This window comes from Rhipicephalus sanguineus, chromosome 1 (assembly GCF_013339695.2).
Source record: "Rhipicephalus sanguineus isolate Rsan-2018 chromosome 1, BIME_Rsan_1.4, whole genome shotgun sequence".
Lineage (NCBI taxonomy): Eukaryota > Metazoa > Arthropoda > Arachnida > Ixodida > Ixodidae > Rhipicephalus > Rhipicephalus sanguineus.
The window spans coordinates 230,297,378-230,318,656 of record NC_051176.1 but is presented as its reverse complement, the minus strand read 5'-3'; the positions used below and the strand labels follow the sequence as shown (position 1 = coordinate 230,318,656).

The following is a 21,279-nucleotide window of genomic DNA, read 5'->3' as shown; positions in this document are numbered from 1 at the left end:
AAAAGAAAATGCAGGTCGTCGCAAAATCTAGCTCCACAGAATCGGTCGAGCAAACTTCAAGCCGAGATCGGCGCGGCTTTGTGAGGTAAGTGCTCGTGCGTTTTTACTCTTGACAGGCGTCTTGCTTTGCCGTGTGAGATATGTGGTGTATTACTTACTCAATGTCACGCGAAATTTCGTGTTATTTGTCATGCACCAAGGCAGTCACTTTCTCGAGCAAGTGACTGTCTTGAACACCAGATGGTCGACATTTTCGGAGGCCTCCACTACGGCGTGCCTCCTGATCATATCACGGTTTTGGCACGTAAAACCCCACATATTAATAACTCTGAAAGAACGAATGTCGTGCACTAGAACACTAGGTTGTGTTCCACATATTCTACTAACCTTTCACTGTGATGTGCGGATGGAAGGGCGAAGACGGAGCGTGCGTCGGAATGAAAGTGCGATAGCAAAAAAAAAAAAAAAAAAACCTAGCGCGCAGGATTTATCGAAAGCAGTGCATTTGCGTGCAGCTCCTCCATCATATTGTCTAATTTGGCGAACCACTTCTGGGTGACAGTCAGAACCTTTTGCAAAATCGGAACATGAGCGGGGCTTTAGTTCAGCGGACCGCGGCTCATCGGCCGGCGTGTCATCATGAATTATCGCGTCACAGATTTAGCGCATAAGTTTCAACACGCTGCGGTAGTTGCAGCAGATGCCTGTTTGACGCGCAGTAGATCAAAGCAATAAATTTTAAATTTCAATTAAAGCGCAGCCATGCGCTTATTTTAATAAACGTTCATTCATGTTTAGAACGTTCTCCGACGCTTATGGTGTTTTGCTGCTGTGATAAGATTTCCACCTAACTTGAGTAAAGTGCGTTGGGGGGCTAGTTGGTATGACATAGAATGGTAAAAAACTGCGCGGTTGACGGAACACAAGAAGTAGTAGTACACAGGACGAGCGCAGACTAACAACTGAATTTATTGAAGCATAAATCTTCCACTTCACAAAACCACGATATGATTATGAGGCACACCGTAGTGTAGGGCTCCGGAAATGAAATTTTGACCATCTGGTGTTGTTTAACGTGCACTGACATCGCACAGTACGCGGGCCTTTAGCATTTCACCTCTATCGAATTGCGACCGCCGCGGCCGGGACCGAACACGCGACCTTCGGGTCAGCAGGCGAGCGCCGAAACCGCTACATCACCGCGGCGGGCAGGCCGAGGAGAAGTAACATATATGAAATGTCATGAAATTTTGATCGAGCACCTTCATGGGAATTGCAGGCATTGCTGCAGTTATATACGATAGAGATAGTTTATACGCACGGGAACTATTCCTTCCCAAACGGCGTGGCTTGACATCACAGCTGCCATGTAAATATTTCTTGCCGATGCAATAAATACACGGGAAAACGCTGCGCTCCGAAAAGAACCGTAAACGACATGCAGTTTGCTACAAATTGTACATTGCTTGCAGCAGCTCTCCTGGCGCGCTGTAAGGGAATTAGATGGTGCGCACACCTACACCAACTGAGAAAATGAACGCAGAAATAAGAGAGTCATTACACACAGCCGTATGCGAGACATGGCACGCGACCACGGCAGGACTAGAAAAGCTGTGGCTGAAGTGGCAGCGCCAGCGCGCAACCGGCCTGAAAGCTTCACGCGTCCGCGTGGCGCGTTCGAGGGGGCGCCGCCGTCGCGCGCGAGAGCGCGCAGGAGTGGAGGCGGCGGAGGGGAGAGCAGATGGCGGTACTTTTACGAAGTATAGGGGCTTTAGGCCGCACCAGTGGAGCACAGCCAGGTGAAAACGGAACTTCTGAACTACCCGTGTCGTTCTCGAGGGAAACGTCTAGAAGTCCTTTATTCCATGAACAGAAATGCGCAACCTGCATTTTATTCTGTCTTGTAATTCGCTGCAATTATCTCTTTTGTCAAGGGTAGACTGAGTACTTGTGATTAATTGTACTGAGGCCCCCCTACATCACCAGGCTAGTACCAGAATGTCGCACTCGTTGCACAAATCATGTCCTACATTAACCTTACTTTCTTGATTACTGAAGCACAGCTGTGCATAATATTGATGTTTTAGATGTTCTCAGGCATTCACCTTTCACTCTAACATAAATTGTAGTTTATCTTAGTGTTCCTTCAAGAACCATGCAGACCCTTGCAGACACCACCAGAATCTACGTCACAGCAAGATGGTGCAGGAACTTCACCATGGCATCGCCACCTGCATTTTCTTTTTTGTGCATTTTCTCGCTAACTATACATCTTCTCATAGCAAGACTGGTGCCTTTAGTATTGTAAAAGGGTAACTTAATAATACCGAAATAGCTCAATTTTTCCTTTAGTGTCCCTTTAAAGGGACACTAAAGAAATGTCAGAGCGAAAGGTCAATGCTTGAGAACCTCTAAGAAATCAATATTAAGCATAGAAGCGCTTTAGTAATTGCCTTCTCCCTTTTGTATTCCTTCCTTCCTTTCTAGTAATTGAGAAATTAACACTTTCGTGACCGCGGAAAAATCGGTTGTTTTTGGCTAGTCTATGAAATATTTTTGCCCTGCCGAAGAATTATAATTGATGCTAAAGTGTAGGGTATCAAATGATGGAGGAAGAATTGGTCTTTCCAACAGTATTAATTTCAAACAACGGTTTTATTTCTAATAAAATAAAAATTATCAAAGAAAAATGCATCAAAAAGAAAGAAAGATTCATAAAATTATCAATGCTAGTCTGAAAGGTTAAACAATAAAAAAAATCGAAATATACGTTTTGAACGCAAAGCCCTCGTAGAATAATAGTGGAAATATAAGCTCTGTAAGTACGAAGATTATTTACATAAATACAAGAATATAGGCACTAGTGCCTATCATGCCACCACGCGATGCGGGTTCTCGACGCTGTGAAACAAAGGCTGGCTGCGCATGTTTCGGGAAAAAAATTTTTTTTTCTGTTCAGCTTTCCTAGCATAGTTTGCAGTTCTGGTATTTTTCAATTTTCCTGTGTATTTGTTGAAATGAACAGTGTAGCCTGTTCCAAATCTGCGAAAATTCATAATTGTATTCTCATTTGACCTCTTTCTCGCTCATATACTGCCGAATACCATATCGAGCTTCACATTTCACCATTTTCTCATTCACTGAAAGGTTCCGACGGGGTTAAAAGATAGTGTAGAAAAATTGTTCATGTGTTGCAATAAAGAAGACACGTGGTGAAGATTCTCGTGGGATGCGACGCTCGTCTTCTTCAGATCAGAGACACTCAAGAGGCCTTGAACCTTTTCCGTGGCACCACTGACGGTAGACGAAGGCCTGGAAATACGTGTCGTCGACCCCAACACCAATGCAAGCGCGGGACTTCAACGATTACCATGTACACATGGAGTGAGACGAACCTGGTCATCTTCTCTTCAGTAACCTCCCTCCATGGATCCGTCCCTCTCACTGTATGTTGGCTTTTCGAAAGTATGCATCCACGCATACTTATTTGTGTGGTTGCATGTCTCTCTGATGACTTCTGCGGTAAAAAACAACATGAGGACACCGCCGCGCAGCACACCGGAGCGTTGGGTCAAAGTCCGCTCCGCACCGTCTTCGTGAAGAGAACTGCGCTCTTTCTGCAGCCGGCGCCAAATGCTCCCGCCCGAATGAAGTTAACACCTTGCAGATAAGAGCTGTTATGTTTAGAACACACCGGATACGTTTACATCGACGCGCGGCAGCGATAAAACGACCCGAGGAGAAGACGAAACTTACTGGCGGATAGCTGCTGATGTTCCGGCGAAGGTTTGACGCACTTTCGCCGTCCGTACGACTTCGCCTGGCGAATCGAAGTCGTCTTTCTTGTCTGTGCTGCTACCATCATCCAGAGATTCCCGCTCACATTAACTGGAATCCGTCGAAATTCGCCGTTTCTGTGGAGCACCCGCGAGCGGCGTCGACGCGAAGTCGGAAACAACGAGCGCTCACCTACCCGACTGCGAATGAGCTTTAAAAATCTCCCCGCGGTGGAAAAAACAAACTCGCAAACAAAAGTGATAAAAAACATGTTATTTTATGCTTTGTATTGCGTTAGCTGTCCAGAACCCCTCAGAGAGTGCCAAAACTTGATCTTGAAGTCATCGATAACATACTATCGATGGGAATAGGCGCGGTCACGAAAGTGTCAAGTCGAGTATAGGACACAATTTGTGCCACCAGTTGGACATTCTGGCACAAGAGGCCAACGATATAGAACGTACTCAGTACTACTAAGTAATCACTAGTACTCAAGCTAGTAATAAGTGTCGGGGTTTAACGTCCCAAAACCACAATATGATTATGAGGGACACCGTAGTGGAGGGCTCCGGAAATTTTGACCACCTGGGTTTCTTTAACATGCACTTAAATCTAAGTACATAGTCCTCAAGCATTTTCACCTCCAATGAGTACTCAAGTTAATCATGATAGAAAAGAACAATACAGTGCATTACAAGACAGAATAAAATGGAACTTGTGCATTTCAGTTTGATTCATGGAAAAAACTTTTATGTTACCCTTGAGAACAGCACAAGTTCCATTTTCACCGGGCTGTGCTCCAGTGCAATGGCTGTCGGGCAGTAAAGGGCGAGCATGGTAAATTCTATATCACACGGCCGTTCTTGGAGGCAGGTGGTTTAAATTGTGGTAATGATATGCAATATACCACCAAAATGTAATTTTCTTGCAAACTAAACATTTCCTTGGCACAAAACAAATTTGTTCAAATGGCTCTAAGCTCAGCAATCAATGGCTCATTTTGTTTGGCTTTACAGGTGAGTTTTTTAAGCTGTTATTTGCTTGTGTTTTAGGAATGACTCGGAGAGAGCAAATGATAATGCACAGAGCTAGAGCACTGCACGGGCCGATTTTCCCGCCCCGGGCCCGGCCCGGCCCGAAAACGCTATGCTCCGGCCCGCCCGAGCCCGGCCCGGTGTTCCTAAATGTGGCCCGTACCCGGCCCGGGCCCAAAAGGTTTGGGCCCGGCCCGGCCCGTTTCAGCTAGTTATGCCTTGAGCATAAAGGAGGCACTGTCCAACCTTCGGTTATTGTGAAGATACCTGCCGACAAGATATTTTCTAGAGATTGTTTTAGGAACTTCTTTCAGTGTCACAACTTTCACCGGTACTGTGTATACTTTCGGTGAATTACGTGAGTAACACTCTTGCGAAATGATTGCCCCGCCACGGTGGTCTAGTGGTTATGGCGCTCGACTGCTGACCCGAAGGTCGCGGGATCGAATCCCGGCCGCGGCGGCTGCATTTTCGATGGAGGCGAAAATGTATGAGGCCCGTGTACTTAGATTTAGGTGCACGTTAAAGAACCCCAGGTGGTCGAAATTTCCGGAGCCCTCCACTACGGCGTCTCTCATAATCATATCGTGGTTTTGGGACGTTAAACCCCAGATATTATTATATTATTACTTGCGAAATGATTGCAGGGCAATATAAAATACAATTGGAGTCATAGCTCGCTCTTTCATGTACGCACGCAGTGCTAACCACGCAATCTCATTTTTGCATTTCAAAGAACAACTACAAAATATAATACCTGCATAAAGTGAAGAAAAAAGCATGGCAGACATTTTTAAATTGAGTCTACATCAACTGCAAACGAGCTAGGGCTGTTGAGTAAAAGTAGCAAGTCTCCTGCAAACCTCATCTATTGCACAATGCAATGGGGAAAAAAACGTGCTCTATCTGTTTCTGGGAGGAATACGCCAGGCTGGGCAGCGTTACATAAATTAAAGCTGTCGTGTTGACTCCTCGGCAGGCAACTGCACCCAACCTACACTACGTTTTCGTGTTCAAAACAACAAGGTTCTTTGTCCCACCCTTCTTCCCCGAGTCACCACCACCGTCACCGCCACTCGGGAAAACGAGTGTCTCTGTGGTCTGGCGCATCGCCACTAGTAATGGGAAAATCAACAACGGCGTTTGCCCTGGGATAAGAGTCGCTCCGCATCTTGCACTTAAAATGCATGAAAAACAGCTCCTGAGATATTAATGACTCACAAGTCGCGTTGGCCAGTCTACGGGCATGCGAGCGTAGCTGCATACTCGAAATGTTTCCCTAGATACAAACGCGCACATCTTATACACACTAATCTAGGCAGTTTACCGTTGTTTTCCTTACACGGTACCCAAGAACGTCTTTCACTCACTATAATGGCGGAAACTTATATTAGGCGTTTCTTGAAATCCCATGTAGCATACCGATGGAGCAAAATTGTAGACGTCTTGTACTGTGCAATTTCTATGCACGCCAATGCACTCCAGGTGGTTTAAATTACCCGGAGCCCTCAACGACAGCGTCTCATATAGCCTGGGTCGCTTCGGGAAGTTAACCCCACAAAACAAAAACAAAGCTACACAACGTACACACGCAATTATACCTATACGTATGAGATCCGGGCCTAATACGGGCCTGGCTCAGGCCCGAGCCCGACCCGAGCCCGAAGACCAAGGGCCCGAGCCCGGCCTGGGCCCGATCCAAGAACCCCTTACCCGGCCCGGCCCGTGCAGTGCTCTACACAGAGCTAGCGGCATACTCAAGTGCTCTACTGGAGCGTCCACCTCTTCCAACATGTTTACATGATCTTACACAAGGGGCCATTGATGGATTTGCTATCCTTTTAGCCTCCTCAGTCCCTTCAATACCGTAGTCTCCAGCATGTACGAATTTATACGCACAAAAAATATTGACATTGAAACGACATCGTTCACAGGGCACTGACACCAATTTTTGAAGCTGAGTTTACTCCGTCATACAAATCCCCTGTATACAGAGATGGCTGTGAGCAAATGTGAAGCTCAATAAATGCTAATAAGCGCTTCGTAGCAATATTTTATTTTGATATTGGTCAATTTTCACATGGTGCACCCACTGACATCGACACTAGCGTGACGTCAGGCACAGTGCCAATTCTGGCGACTTCACATGCCATTATAGCTAGTTGTGATGATGTCAGGTACTAAAACATAGCAAATGGCCACTTGCAGGTCACCAAAAACATTCAAAATGGCCGCTTGAGCTTCACTAGCGGAGCCACGCAGCGGAGCGGCCGTGGAAACGTCTTGCACGAGCACGTGACGAGAAGCTCATACCGTGTCGTGACGTCAGTGTACAGTAGGAACCGAAACTAACTTTTAAAAACATGTTGTAAATAATTTTTCAGGGTGCACTCACGCTTGCCAGTACATTTTTTAGGCTCTTGAGGACCTGGTCTTTCATTTGATGCAAGAAAACAATTGAAAATTTTCGTGTCTGTACCCCTACAAAGGTTTCTATGTATCATGTGCAACTTTTTCTGTGTATCACGTGAAACTTTCAAAAACATTTAGTCTGGCATAAATCTTCCACTGTATTCTTACTTTGTCCCGTTCTTATACGACACACACCAATAAAACAATGTTTGTCAGCCAGAAAATTAAATTCTGCAGTTTACAAGAAACAACCATCATCTGATTATGAGAATTAATTCTGAACACCTGGGTTTCTCAATCATGCACCAAATGCACAGCTTAAGGGAGTTTTTTACATTTTGCTTCCATCAAAATGCAGCCACTGCAGTCCAATCTCGCAACCTTGTCCGAACTCCTCCGTTTTAATAGTTTTTCTCCTCCTCCCCAGTGGTGAGTATAACAGTGAGTATCATCAGGAAGAAAGAACATTGGAAGGCCATGTGTACAAGCTGCACATGGATGCCATAGATGTGCGTGTTCGGCAAAATCTGCAGAAAGTGCTTCTGACACTCTTGGCACTTTAAAGGGGTACTGACACAAAAAATTTCAGTTGTTTTCTTGCGTCAAATCAAAGGCCAAGCCATCAAGGGCCTAAAAAATGTACTGCTAAGTGTAAGTGCACCCTGAAAAAGTAATTACAGTATGTTTTTAAAAGCCAGTTTCGGTTCCTACTGCACCCTTACGTCACAACACTGGTATGAGCTTCTCATCACGTGCCCGCGCAGGATATTGTGATGTTTCCACGGACGCTCCGCATCGTGGCTCTGTTGGTGACGCATAAGTGGCCATTTTGAATGTTTTGGTGACATACGAGCGGTCATTTTGGAAGTTTTGGTACCTGGCGTCATCACAACCAGCAAGACCGCTGAGTGAAGTCACCAGAATTAGTACTGTAGCCTGATGTCAAGCTAGTGCCGATGTCAATAAGTGTGGCATGGGAAAATTGACTTTAATATTAAAATAAAATATTTTATCAGCATTTGCCGAGCTTCACACTTGCTCAGAGCCGTCTCTGCTAACAGGATACTTGTATGGCAGAGTAAACTCGTCTTTGAAAAATGGTGTCAGTACCCCTTTAAAATCACTTCTTTGTGACTTTTGCTTGGAACGCTTATGTTTATTTTGTTTTTCTCATCAATCAAGCAGCAAAATGTATATATTATTTTAAAGAAAAATAAAAAATGGTATGCACGCATGTCCAGCTGAAGTTATCTAACACTGCCACATAAAGATCATTTCGTGGCTATTGCATCAAAATAGACGCTGTAACATGGCCATGTGTTAAGGGCACTTCAACAGTTGTGCATCACATAGCGGTGACTGAACAGCTAATGACAATGTGTTCTTGCAGCATTGGCCATTTATTCAAAGCTTTAGCATTATGGCAGGAATGGACCTCATTACAGGGCAAGCGACTTTTAATTGCATCTGTTGCCTTGCATAAGATTGTGTGGTAAAATTGTTCCAAACTATGCTGAGACTTCATAACACGCAAACATAAGAGTGATTTGCAATGAACTGTTAAAAATATCTGCTGTATTGTATGGCTACTGACTCAACACACAGCCCTCGCATGACGACATGGATGCAGATCCCAGGGAGACCTTGCTGGTACATAAAAACTGCAGCCAGGATCACATCGGCACAGCTTATTCACTGCCACAGGTGAGAGATATGTAGTGGGCTCAGGTGCCTGTGCCAGAACCACAGCAGGGTCCTTAAACAATGTAACTGCCTCACTATAACTGCATCCTTCTATGCTACATGTTCGAACCATACTAGTGCACTAAAATGACAGCTACAATGATTCAATGCAGGTTATAAAATAGAAGTTCTAATATAACAGATTTGCTTTTTACAATGGTGGGCAAAATATTTGTACATTAGGGTCTCAGTAAGTCCAATACCTTTTGTTACATTCTTAGATATTTACCCCATGAATGCATAAATTTTGGAAGAGTGCTGCTAAAATGTTTGTGGTTTCATCGACAAAACTTAAAAGCAATTGTTTAAACTCACCTAAACAGCCTTTAGATGGCACAGTGGTGCAAAACACAACCTCAGTATGCTACATAATCTAGTACATTGCTTCCATGTTTGTATGATATATAGAACACTTAAGCCATTTTCACATTTTCATAAAAACTATTACAGATAGTTTGGGCACTTCATGAACTTTCCCTGACCGCAACATGCCTGGCTACCAGTATCGGGAGATTTTGATGTCAACAGAAGTGAACAGAAACCCGTATTCTAGATCAGGTTTAATATAACATGATACATGCTTTCCCATAGTATTTTTTCAAAAAGTTCCACTTAATCAGCAATAAAAAAAAAACAAGTACAGCTGCTGTGGCTGCGCCTTACACTTCTCGAAAAAATTGAGAATCCCAGCATCCTTCCGAAGTGCTAAACCTTAAATGCACCAGCACAAAATTGCCTGTACCCCTTAGTTATAACCTGCATTGACAGTGAGTCAGAGAAATGTGAGCAACTGTCTGTGCTATACTTGTCTTCAACAAACAGCGCAGGAGCAGACAAAGGAGGGAACAAAGACAAGCGCTGACTTCCAACTGAGGATTTATTGAAAAATGCACATATTATATATATATATATATATATATATATGTCGGTATACTACATCACGTGCCCGCACGCTAACAGTTGCGCAACAAGCGTCAACAAGTCTTCCGCTACTGGTAGGCAGGCATGGTGTGGTCAGAGAAAGTTCATGAAGTGCCAAAACTATCTGTAATCGTTTTTACGAAAATGTGAAAACGGCTTAAGTGTTCAATATATCATACAAACATGGAAGCTATGTACTAGAGATCATGTAGCATACTGAGGTTGTGTTTTGTTGACTATAAGAAAAATCTTATCAAATGTAGCAAAATACACTATACACAAATGCACAAGAAGAAAAGCAACGAAAAGCATGTCAAAGGTGTGTACCATGCTTTATGCAGTCACAAAATGCCAGTTCTTTGGGAGTCAAGGCTATCGAGGGCTTGCTGACACAGTTACCCTTGGCAATAATCGAGGCCTCAATGAACACTCGTCTGATCATTCGCATGATCTGCCATGACCACAGTTTCGTCAAATGCGGGAGTACAGCCGCACTGAGCACAGTGCTGGGCGAGGAAACAGTCATTTATTTTCTGCACCTTCAAATTGTGTTTTTGCAACCTGATATTCAGGCATTGCCCCGTTTGACCAACATACCTGAGACCGCAGGTAAGTTATGTGCTAGGACATGTCCAGTGAAGTAGGCACCACGCAAGTGCAAGGGAAAACAAAAACTATTTTGTAGAATGTGCTGACAAAGTTGTGTACAGTGTTCCCCTTTCCTGCGGTCTCAAGTATGTTGGTCAAATGGGGCAATGCCTGAATGTCAGGTTACAAGAACACAATTTGAAGCTGCAGAAAAGAAATGACGGTTTCTTGCTCAGCACTGTGATTGGTGCGACTCAAACCCGTAGCCGGGAGAAGTGGGGGGAGCGGGGGGGCTAGCCCCCCTTTCCCCCTCCCTGAAATTCTGACGGAGGGGGGGGGTGTTTTACCGAAAATAAGTAATGAAAAGGGGTGTTTTTCTCAAATTCAAGGCCTTCAGCAAGTGCCCCCCCTCGGAAAAATTCCTGGCTACAGGCCTGGTGTGACCATACTTCAGTGTTTCACCAAACTGCGGTCCTGGCAGCACATGATCAGACAAGAGCGATTATTGAGGCCTCAATTATTGCAAAGGGTAAATATCAGCAAGCCCTCGATTGCCTTGACTCCCAAAGAACTGGCATTTCTTGATTGTGTAAACCATGGTACACACCTTTGGCGATGATTTTCGTTGCTTTTCTTCTTATGCATTTGTGTTTTTTGCTATGCTCGATACGATTTTTCTACGTAACTTGTTGACGCTTGTTACGCAACTGTTTGCAGGCGCTCGTGATGTAGTATGCCGACATATATATATGTGAGTTTTTCAATAAATCCTCAGTTGGAAGTCAGCGCTTGTCTTTGTTCCCTTCTTTGTCCGTTGTCTGCTCCTGCGCTGTTTGTTGAGGATGGATTACCAACAAGCCCAATCTCAAGCCTTGCTATACTCGGCTACAACCCAAGATAAAATGTCAGCTCTGCCCACAGCCATCACTGTCCCTCCCACAGAGAGAATTTGCATAAATGCTACATCCAACTGCGCTTATTCATTTTCATGACCTCAAGCAGTTGTCCAGTGCTTCAGATAGTAGACTTTCCCATACATACACACGTCTGTGTCACTGGTTTTAGGTCAGAAAATTGAACGTCCTGGTAAATTTCGTCGAGGATACTGACATCACTGCTCAGCCAAACATTATGTTTTCGGTAGTAATGATGGAACTTTAACTCTTTATATGCGTAGTATTTACATAGGCCAAGAAAACGTACCTATGGTTCGAGCGGAAATCAGCTAGCACGACTGTATTTCACAGGTGAAGGGCGGGCGCGCCAGTTCTATGGGTGGCGCTGACATCCTAACCAAGTATAGGCAAATGTGTACGTGTTACTACACTCCAGTGTGTACTGTGCAGTCATGAAATTAGTAACGAGCAGTTCTGAAAAAAAAAAAAAAGCCTATCTGCATCAGGAAATTTAAATCATGTACAATGTGGCACATGTGCACAATTTGGGAGTAGAATACATCAGGTTCATTATGAATGCCACAGATCGTATACTTCGACTTCCATTCATGCCATCCCTGATTGAAGAAACACGCAAATAAACTCCACCATCGGCAAGTTCTTTCTATGCCCTGCGCGTAAGCTTTCAAGACACTATAGCGACATGCGGTGTCACACAGTGTGTCAGGCACACAGAACATTGGAGCGCGCATACAGCTTACCTTACCCTCAATATTGAGGCCATAATACTTCGGGCAAGGTAACCCCAACCACATGACCACAAAGAAAAAATAAGAATTCATTGAAAGCGCATTTCTAGAAAAGTGAGAATACCATTTGTGGGTCCTTTTCTTGAAGTTGATGATGCTTTTCTAGAAGAATTAATGCAGCATTTGCCTGCTGACAAGCTGCAAACCTAAGAACGAGCAAAAGAGGAAAGGAGAAGTGCGTGAACAGAGGAGCAAGTATTTACCTTAACATTAACTCCTGGGGCAAATTATAAGTTCCCTGTCTCACAACACGGCAACAAACGCCGCACAGGTGCTGCTTGGAAAAAACCGCACCAGAATAATAGCAATGTACCAGCGCTCTCTTTTTTTTTTTTTCTCGAATGTCCAATTGAAAAACGTGGATTTTCCAAAAGGAAAACAAGCTTACGAAATCCTTCCAGTCGTCCGAAAATACTATATCGAGGGACCTCGCCAAATGGCCACACAATGACAGGCGAACGGCACAGGCGATGGGTTCTCGTCCGCTGAAGTCGATCCGGCGGCCCGCGTCTCACAAATATCTTTAATATATATATATATATATATACTTAAGCGTCGACCACTCGTGTTAAGTTGAAGCTATTTAGAATATACAAGTTGGCACTTAAAAAATAATAATAATAGAACAGTTGATCGCTGACATCCCTTGTTCACAAGCAGAAACGCTGGCCTGACACTACCGTTGCCGACTAAATGCACACGCGCTGTTAATGCTTCCTACACAAAAAGTGACATAAGATGCCGGCATTGAATAAAATCAGCGCGCGTAAGGTCTCGCGGCTGGCGAGAAAAAAGAAAACGTGCAGATCCAAACACGAACAAGGCGCCCGGGATAATGACACGAGACTCCATCACCGGTGCTTTTCTTTTGGCGGGCCGGATTGGCGCTCGAATGGAAAGCAGATGCGCAATGAGGAGTAAATTAACGCCAGACGCTGTGACAGGGTGTAGCCGGCGCCGTAGAAGGGACACGTACCGAAAGAAAGCGCCCATTCTGATGCGCGAGCGGGCAGCCGACAGAGCGCGAAGTATCCGGCAGACGAACCCGGCGACAGTCGCTTGTTACGCGAGAGGGCGTCCGAACTCCCTAGTCGCGACTTCTCGCGGCATAAAATCACTCTAAGAATATGTATTCAAAATTTTTTGCACATCGCTTACACTGACGCTGCGAAGTTTCGAACGAAGCGTCGCTAATATCGAAAGACGCTCGAGAGACGCCGAAATAGCCAGTCCATTGGAAAACGGGCCGCCTAGGCCTAGTCCGCCCTGTAAGCCGCGTCTAACAAACGACGCCGGCAAATGCCCATGTACCCATCACTTCTACGCATCAAAAAGCACCGGACACCCAAAAAATTGCCTTCCCTGACCAGATAGAGGCTCGTAATGCTTACTTTTTCGCGAAACCTTCGGGCAGCAGTGCACGACGGCGCGCTGCGGCGGCGGCGGCTCCTGCGTACGCGAACTAGCCAAAGTGAATACCAAAATGGCGCTCGCGGGTCACGTGACGTGGCAAGTTAATTTGCTTTATTTTCAGTTCATTTGCCGTGCAGTAAGCCTGGAAACCGTTGGAGACGAGCTTTCGAGGTCGGCATTAACTTTGCGCGTCGTTGCGGGTTTCATTGTGGTCCAGCGCGGCGGACCAGAAAACGGGCTTCCACCCCTCGGTCCCGAAGCAAGTTGGACTCGCCCAATGGCGAAGAACGTTTCTCCATGGAGGGCCCTGACACTTCCGGAAGTACTGGGAGCAATCTCACTGGCGAGTGCGCTCTGGCGCTCTTGGCGTACTGGGCGCTCTGAAGCTCTTGGGACGCGCTCCGCAACCCCGCTCCGTAGGAGCTGCGGGACACATGTTCCTGGACCAAGGAGGCCCCATAAGAACACGCGTTAGATGCCTCGTTCAGTGTGGTCCATTGTGGTCCATGGTCTGTCAGAAGACCCTGTATGAACACAGTGGTCATCATGCAGGCTTTGTTCTCTGTGGTAGCTTCAGAACGGCGTCCCTGGACGTAGGTCAAGACGCTACATTCGGCCTTGGCCACCTGTGTCTCAAATTGGACACGTGGGACACGTGTCCTTACTTCACACCCCAAGTAAGGTCGCTACGCTTCGGTCCTTCCAAAATGGGACCAAATTGGCAAAGGGAACTGTCCCGACGGTGCCTCCACAAGTCTCCAGTTCCTGCGCGGCACGGCTTTTAATGGCAAATAAAGACATTTTGCGCGTGTGTGCTCAAACGCGCTATGTTTCAAGCGCTGAAGATAACTGCAATTCACATTTGACTCTTCCCACGAGTTGCCCCGGTTCGAGCAGCACGAAGTGCACTCTGAGGCTCAGCAGCGCTTTGTAGAATGAATAGAGAGGACGCGCAGAAGCAATCTGCCATCGCATATTCCATAACACTGTGGATGAGCACTACTACGAAAGCTGCGCACGCGAAGGCATTACCAGCCACCTGTGCTATTCGACTCGGAGCACGCTTCTGTAAGTGCCTTGGATGCGTTGATTCTCAGTTATTGCAAGCGGACCGACTGCAACTCTCGCTCACCCATTGAAGAAGATCAATTCTGACAAACGATGTTAGCCAAGCGGCCAGATCCACATTGGTCCAAAAAGAGAGATAAAAAAAAAACAGTGAATGCTGAAGTGCAGGACGAAATAAAACTGTATGTAAACAGCGCTACAAACTAAATTTACTGATCTAGTGCGGCGATCGCACCTTCGCATGTAGCAAGGATAGTGAATAACACAGGTAGCACATGCAGGGCATAAAGCCTTCAAATTAATTGCTGCGTGCCAACGTTTCGGTCGAGTACATGGCGCTATCTTCTTTGTTGAGAACTTCTGACCACTCATGATTCGGACTCCATTGTCGAAGTCATAGGCGTGCGCAGGGTTCCCCATCAGGGGGGGAGGGCGAAGGTTCATCGCAGCGCCCCCCCTCCCTACTAAGTCAATGTACGAGGCAGATTTCGCCCCCCCTGGCCCCCCTGCGCGAACGCCTATGGTCGAAGTGTATAAAACGCTCCAACCAGACGTAGGATAGTAATTATAGGGTTGAAACCGATATTCTCGTACCTAAATGTCCCATATAGTCCCATACACTTATCCCCGGACAGCGTTTTCAGCTGAAGGAACAGTGGCTATAAGCCATTTTAATCACAACTAACGCGCGCTCGTGTCCTGAGCGGCGGTGTTTTAAGTTACAGCGCGTTATCGGCAGAAAGGGTCGACATAAACTATTTGTCTGGAACGCCGACAGCGGCATAAATACAGCTCTAAAGGTATACCATGGAAGACATTACACAGCACACACGATTACGAAGGCATGTATGTACAAACGGCAAGCAGTAACTGGTAGCTTATATAACAGAAAGGCACTCGATGCCGAAGTGACTTTGAGCGTTTATTTGACCGGTTCAGTGAAGCAAAATTATATTTCTCCCTCGAACTTCGTAATGCTACGTGCTTCAATTCTAAGCACTTGCTTTTTTTTTTGGGGTGGGTGTGTGTGTGGGGGGGGGGGGGTTATCACCAGCACGACGAGTACAGAGAGGGGAAAAGCGAAATGATTAAGAGCTGATAATGTAAGTGTAACCCTGATAACGAAATTATTGAAAACATTCGTAAAATTGCCTGCTTATTGGCCGATCCCCCGCTGTGGGTGTGAACCATCGATGGGGAACCAGAAATTAAAAAAAAAAGCGCCACCAGGAAAGGGAAACGAAACGAGATCTGAAGAGCTGCGCCCGGTTAGAAAGACCGCATGTTGACAACGAAAGACGCAGCCTCCGCCACAGAAATGTGTGTACGCGTTTAGGTTCGCGAATACAACGTAAATATGATCGAGACCGCGGCGCAGTATAACTCGGAAGAAAAAAAGATCGGTGCTATAAATTCCGTCGCCTTGATTTCGGTGCTAGGGAGAGGGGAGGGGGTGAAGTCTACACAAATCTGACCCCCCTAAATAAAAAGGGTTCCTTTTTATTTTTTAAATTTATATTTGGAAGTTTACGCACATGCCTCATTTTTTATGCGTGGTGGTCATTATTTACACGTAGTACACTTCAGAAGTGTACAAGTCCATAACATAACGCAATGACACTTGGAGCTCAACCAACCACCACAAGGAGATGGACCATGAATCGAGCAGCGGTAAGGGAGAAGAAAAAAAGCTGAACAGGAAATACGCTAAAAAATAGCGCCTGTGTGTATGTGTATTTTCTCTGTGTTCTATAGGGTTATTTTTCCCGGAAAAGTTCGAGCATTGCCTCCCGTTACCGACTCATTTGGTGCACACGAAGACAGCAACAAACAGTGTAGCATTTTTTATAACGTAACTTCCTCAACTCAGGTGGCACATACACCCTCCATGCGGAATGAGCCAGGAATTAGGCGGTCTGTATACAAAAAAGTAGTACAAGACGCGCGCGCGCGTGTGTGTGTGTGTCCACACATCTATAAAATGTCCTCTCCCGGAATAGAATAGAAATATTCGCAGGTTTACAGGGGGGGAAAGTAAGAAAAGGGAACAAGAACGGACAGGGAAAATACTCAATGACCATGCATTGTTTGTGCGTTTACTACCAGCGTCCTTAGCAGAAGTAGTGACGTCGTGAAACTCGCTCTGAGGGCGCGTCTTCCTCGGCTTACGTCAGTACGGATCGTACGAAATTTAAGTATACAGCACATCTTAGAGCTGTCATCGTCGTGTTCCAGGTATATGAGAACGCGCGCGTAACGAGAGAACGTGAGCGAAACAAAGAAAACTGTGGGAAGCGTTTCGCAGCTTTTTGTTTCGTTCCACTTGAACCGATTCACATTGCGCAATTAATGTGTACGCGGCTTCTTTCAAGCAAAATAAGCTGTGGAACAAGTGGTTTCACTGAGAACACGCTCGCGAAAAGCATCGATACTCTTGCCAAAAGCCGGCTCCTCCCGACTTCATTCATTCATTCATTCATTTGCGCTACTGGCTTCGAGCACAACATATATGGGCGCCGGTATATTACTGCAGCATAACGTACACCATGGTCCATGGGGCTCGAGAAACGAGATGATCGCGCTGAACGACGAAGCACAGAGATTGGACAGGTTTAGTTGAGCGTCCGCAAGAACGTACGGACGCAGCCTGCCATAGGAAATGGCTGGCAGGCTGCGTCCGTACATTCTTGCGGACACCCAACTAAATCTGTCTATTGATTGGCTATGTCCTTTTCAGCGACGCGTCTGTGGGAGCGTAAAAATCCATAACGCAGGTATGTGTCACAGAAATTGGGCAAACCTCCTTACTCATCACTGGTCCACTAAAAAGGAAGAAGGGAAAACAGGAGCGGCAAACAGATCATGCACGAAACGCCAAGCGCACATGGCAAGCCAGACAAGACGCACGCTGCTCAAACGGAAAACTTTTAAAGGAGCATACACGCTGAATTCAAAAGAAACTTTCTGAATCGGCATTTCTGATTTCGTTGCAGGGTGTGTGATCGGCTATGGTTCGAAATTCTGTCTCAACGTCTGTGACGTGTGATAAACAGCTTCGCTGATCGTCCACCTTCACAGAGTGGAATGGCTCCTCTCTATTTTTTTACAGCATGGTTGTTACGCTCGAGGTTTCCCGTGTGTCCTAGAAAGAAAACTATCATCATCATGAACCGGCACGCGCTCCCTCCGTCCTCTCCTTCCTCGCTACCAGAACACGTGCGTTGATTTATCCGGCGTGATATGCAATAACTCCGATGGGCGAGAGAACGAGTACAGAGATGGGCAAAGAGAAAGAAAGAGATAGAAACCAAGAGAAATTCTTGGCGAGGCGAGAATCGAACCCGCGTACCAACGATCCGAAGGCGAGCGTCGTAACCACTCGGCTATCCAGGCACGCCAGCAGAGCATAGCATAGCCATGCATAGGATAGGATAGCAAGGTGGTGGGAAAGGGAAGTGAGGAGGAGGAGGGAACAATTACAGAGAGAGAGAAAGGGATCAATAGAAAGAAAGGGAAGACAGAGAGAGGAAGAGATAGGCACAAAAAAGATAGAAGAGAGAAAGCATAGCCATGTATAGTATAGTATAGCGAGGGGTGGGAAAGAGAGAGGTGAGAATGTGAAAGCCTAGCCAAGCCAGGACCAGCCAGGTGTCAACCAGACTTGTACACGTTACAGGAAATAAGTAACCGATTAAAAATTAAAATTACTTCCTTTAAAATGCAATTGATTACAGTGGTCAATTACAGGCACAGAAAAGTAACTGAGCAATTGCAGAAATGTAATCGATTATTTTTGAGTTACTTTCGTTCAAAATTTTATTGCCGTAACACGATAACACAAGTTTACTCAAACTACAACGAACTAGTGTGGCTTGCGTGGTAGAGAGAAGGCTGGTTGCTTGCGTGAAAGCTGCGAGGCTTACTGTGGTTTCTGTGATATTGTGTTACACGTTGTTAACTTTCAACAGGAGTTGTTTTTCAACGTTGTCGTCGATGATTCTTCCACGTTTTCTCGTTAAGAGGTCGGCTGCTACACTGAACACTCTCTCAATGCATGCGCTGGAGGGAAGGGCGGTATTATAACGTAGGAACACCTTGCGCACCAGCTCGTAGTTGCGCAGTGCTTCGATGCTATAGTATACTACGTGTCCTCTATATGGAGCATCGCTGTTGCTGGTGTTTGGGTAAGGCATTGCAGGTAAGGCCAAGGAAAAGGTGAAAAAAATAGGCTCTGTAGCCCCCCCCCCCCCCTCTGACAGGACGGGAGGTCCCTACAGAGCGGTCGCATACTTTTCGGTACAAGAACTGCCGTAAAAGACTGGTTACAACTTGATTTTTGAAAAAAAAAAAAGCAATTGATTACCGATAATTCATTACAAGAAGCTGTTATCGGATTACCCAGAACGTTACAGTTCCGAAAAAGTAATCAATTAAATTACAAAGTTACAAGAAAATCTAATTGATTACTAGTAATCGGTTGTGCTTGTAACGCGTTACGTACAATTCTGGTTCCAACCAGCTTTGCTGTGACCCAGCCTTGCGCGACTTAGTGCAAGCTGCACTTTTTTTATTATATTTTTTGTGTTCTACATCGCATCCATTCAGACTGCAGGTTATGGTGATAATGACACAGGTGGTTGGTTCCGATTCTTTCCAGCAAGCAAAGCTGTTTTAACTTAACTCAAAGGCAGCTTCCCACGTCATTCCTCGTAATGAAACGCCCCAACGCGCATCGTCTATGAATGTTCACCTCCCGGCGTCCACTTCTTGATGCCAAGGTAAAATAAACAAAATAAATAAATAAAACGCAATGTTTTTCAAATGAAACAGCAGTAAATAATCACCACGTGCTCCTTGAGGGTTTGGGACATCTTAATATATACGCCATCGGTCCGACGTGGTGGCGCAGTGCGTTGCTCTGCTGCTGACCCGAAAGACACGGGTTCGATCCCGGCCGCTACGGTCGCACACCCATGGAGGCGAGATACTGGAGGCCTGTGTATTTAGATGAAGGTGCACGTTAAAGAACCCCAGGCGGTAAAAATTATCCGGAGCCCTCCACTATACGGCGCGCCTCATAATCATATCGTGGTTTTGGCACGTAAATCCCCGGATAATATTATGATTACAGCGTTTCGATGACCCCATTATATGTCAGGAGCCCTCAGCATGATCGTCAGCGCTCGCTTGACTTCCGTTCCGCATCTCCCTTTTGTAGCATTCGTCTGTATAGATGTGTCGCCCGCTCGCTCTGCTCCGTTGCAGACTTCGATGCTTGTCTCATCAAAGTATTTACAGCTCTCCGCGCCGAGATCAGGAACACACCATATAGAGGACGATCGGGTGCATGATAGCACTTCGCACAAGCTCTCATGGAATGAAAACCCACAACCATGGATCCGTAACGCGCAACGTCATAGATGCGCTGAAGGCGTCACTGTACGCAGGGATATTGGACACGAGCGCGCGCTTCACCACTAATAGCAGTCGACTTCAACAGGAAGATAACGTACAGAATTATGTGCATGCGCGACCGCTCCTTCTCAAGTGATATGTGCTGGCCAGTTGATCTTCTTTTCTTCTTTTTGCTGGGAGCTAGCCGCTGCAATGTAAACCACTTTACACTCTTTAGAGGGTTTTACCGTGTCTATATAACTAACACGCTTACACCCCAGGAAAAGGCATTTTCACGAATTAAAACACCCATATCATGGGAAGTTGCCAATCGTGTAAACACCTTGCTGAAAAACTGAAAATTAAAGTCTAGCCAGGGTAAATCCAACTGCGCCAGCATAGAAGGATAGAATGCCGCGCATAAACCCCTAACCGTACATACAAACATATATAGAGTAAAACACCAAGTGAGCAGAGCGCTTGCGCTACACAACCATAGACCGACCACCTGGTATATATAGCCATAGTAGCATGAGCCGCCGTTCAGTGCCGGCTCATTACAGCAAAGTTAAACAAAATGACAGTGACGATGTTATTTCAACCCTTGGACGAAAAGCAAACGAAAACGACGTCGCTGTAACATGGGGGCGTTACCCAGACACTCGATCGCTTATTCAGCCCTTGCGAAGACGCCCGGCCACACTAACATGCCAAGGAAGAAATCAGGGCAGTGATAGGGTCGTCGTATACGCACTTCTAATCGTTACACACATAGCTAACATCCGAGAAATAAATTGTGGGGCTTTACGTGGCAAAACCACGATCTGATTACGAGGCAAGCGGTTTAAAATTGACCATCCCTGCTTCACTAATGCCGGGATCGAACCCGCGACCTGTAAGCACCCGAGGCGTACTTGCAGGCTACCTGCAAGCAAAGAACTCTCGTTTCCTGTGTATCTTCCACCGCGGAGCAGGCGCTCGCGTAGGTGGGCGAGTACAGTGTAGTGGGCGAGGCAGCACTGGAGCGGCATCGGCCGGCGGAGTGGGTGGCCAATGTGGACGGCGCAGCTCGATGCGGACACGGTCTTTGTGTCATCGCATCGGGTCGGGGCTCCCCGCATGTATTAGTGTGCTTGGAGGCGCTGGGTTTCTTTCTTTCGTCGGCCTCTTTCTTGCAATCCATCTTTGGGTGCGGAGCTCTCTGACCGGGGTCAGTGGCGTAGC

The 21,279-nt window shown here is 46.0% G+C and overlaps 1 protein-coding gene across 2 annotated transcripts in view; it reads right to left on the bottom strand.

The window, feature by feature from the left end:
- Positions 1 to 21,279, bottom strand: part of LOC119373920 (MOG interacting and ectopic P-granules protein 1) — a 54,917-nt gene that overhangs the window by 18,277 nt on the left and 15,361 nt on the right. The window contains exons 1-2 of one of the 2 annotated variants that reach the window (XM_037643986.2): positions 13,572 to 13,693; positions 12,245 to 12,326 (exon numbers count right to left, since the gene is read on the bottom strand). The exons of the other annotated variant lie outside the window; for it this stretch is intronic. The gene's annotated coding sequence lies outside the window, so the exon portion shown is untranslated. Of the gene's footprint in view, positions 1 to 12,244; positions 12,327 to 13,571; positions 13,694 to 21,279 lie in introns of those variants that run through there. 2 annotated transcript variants of the gene reach the window in all.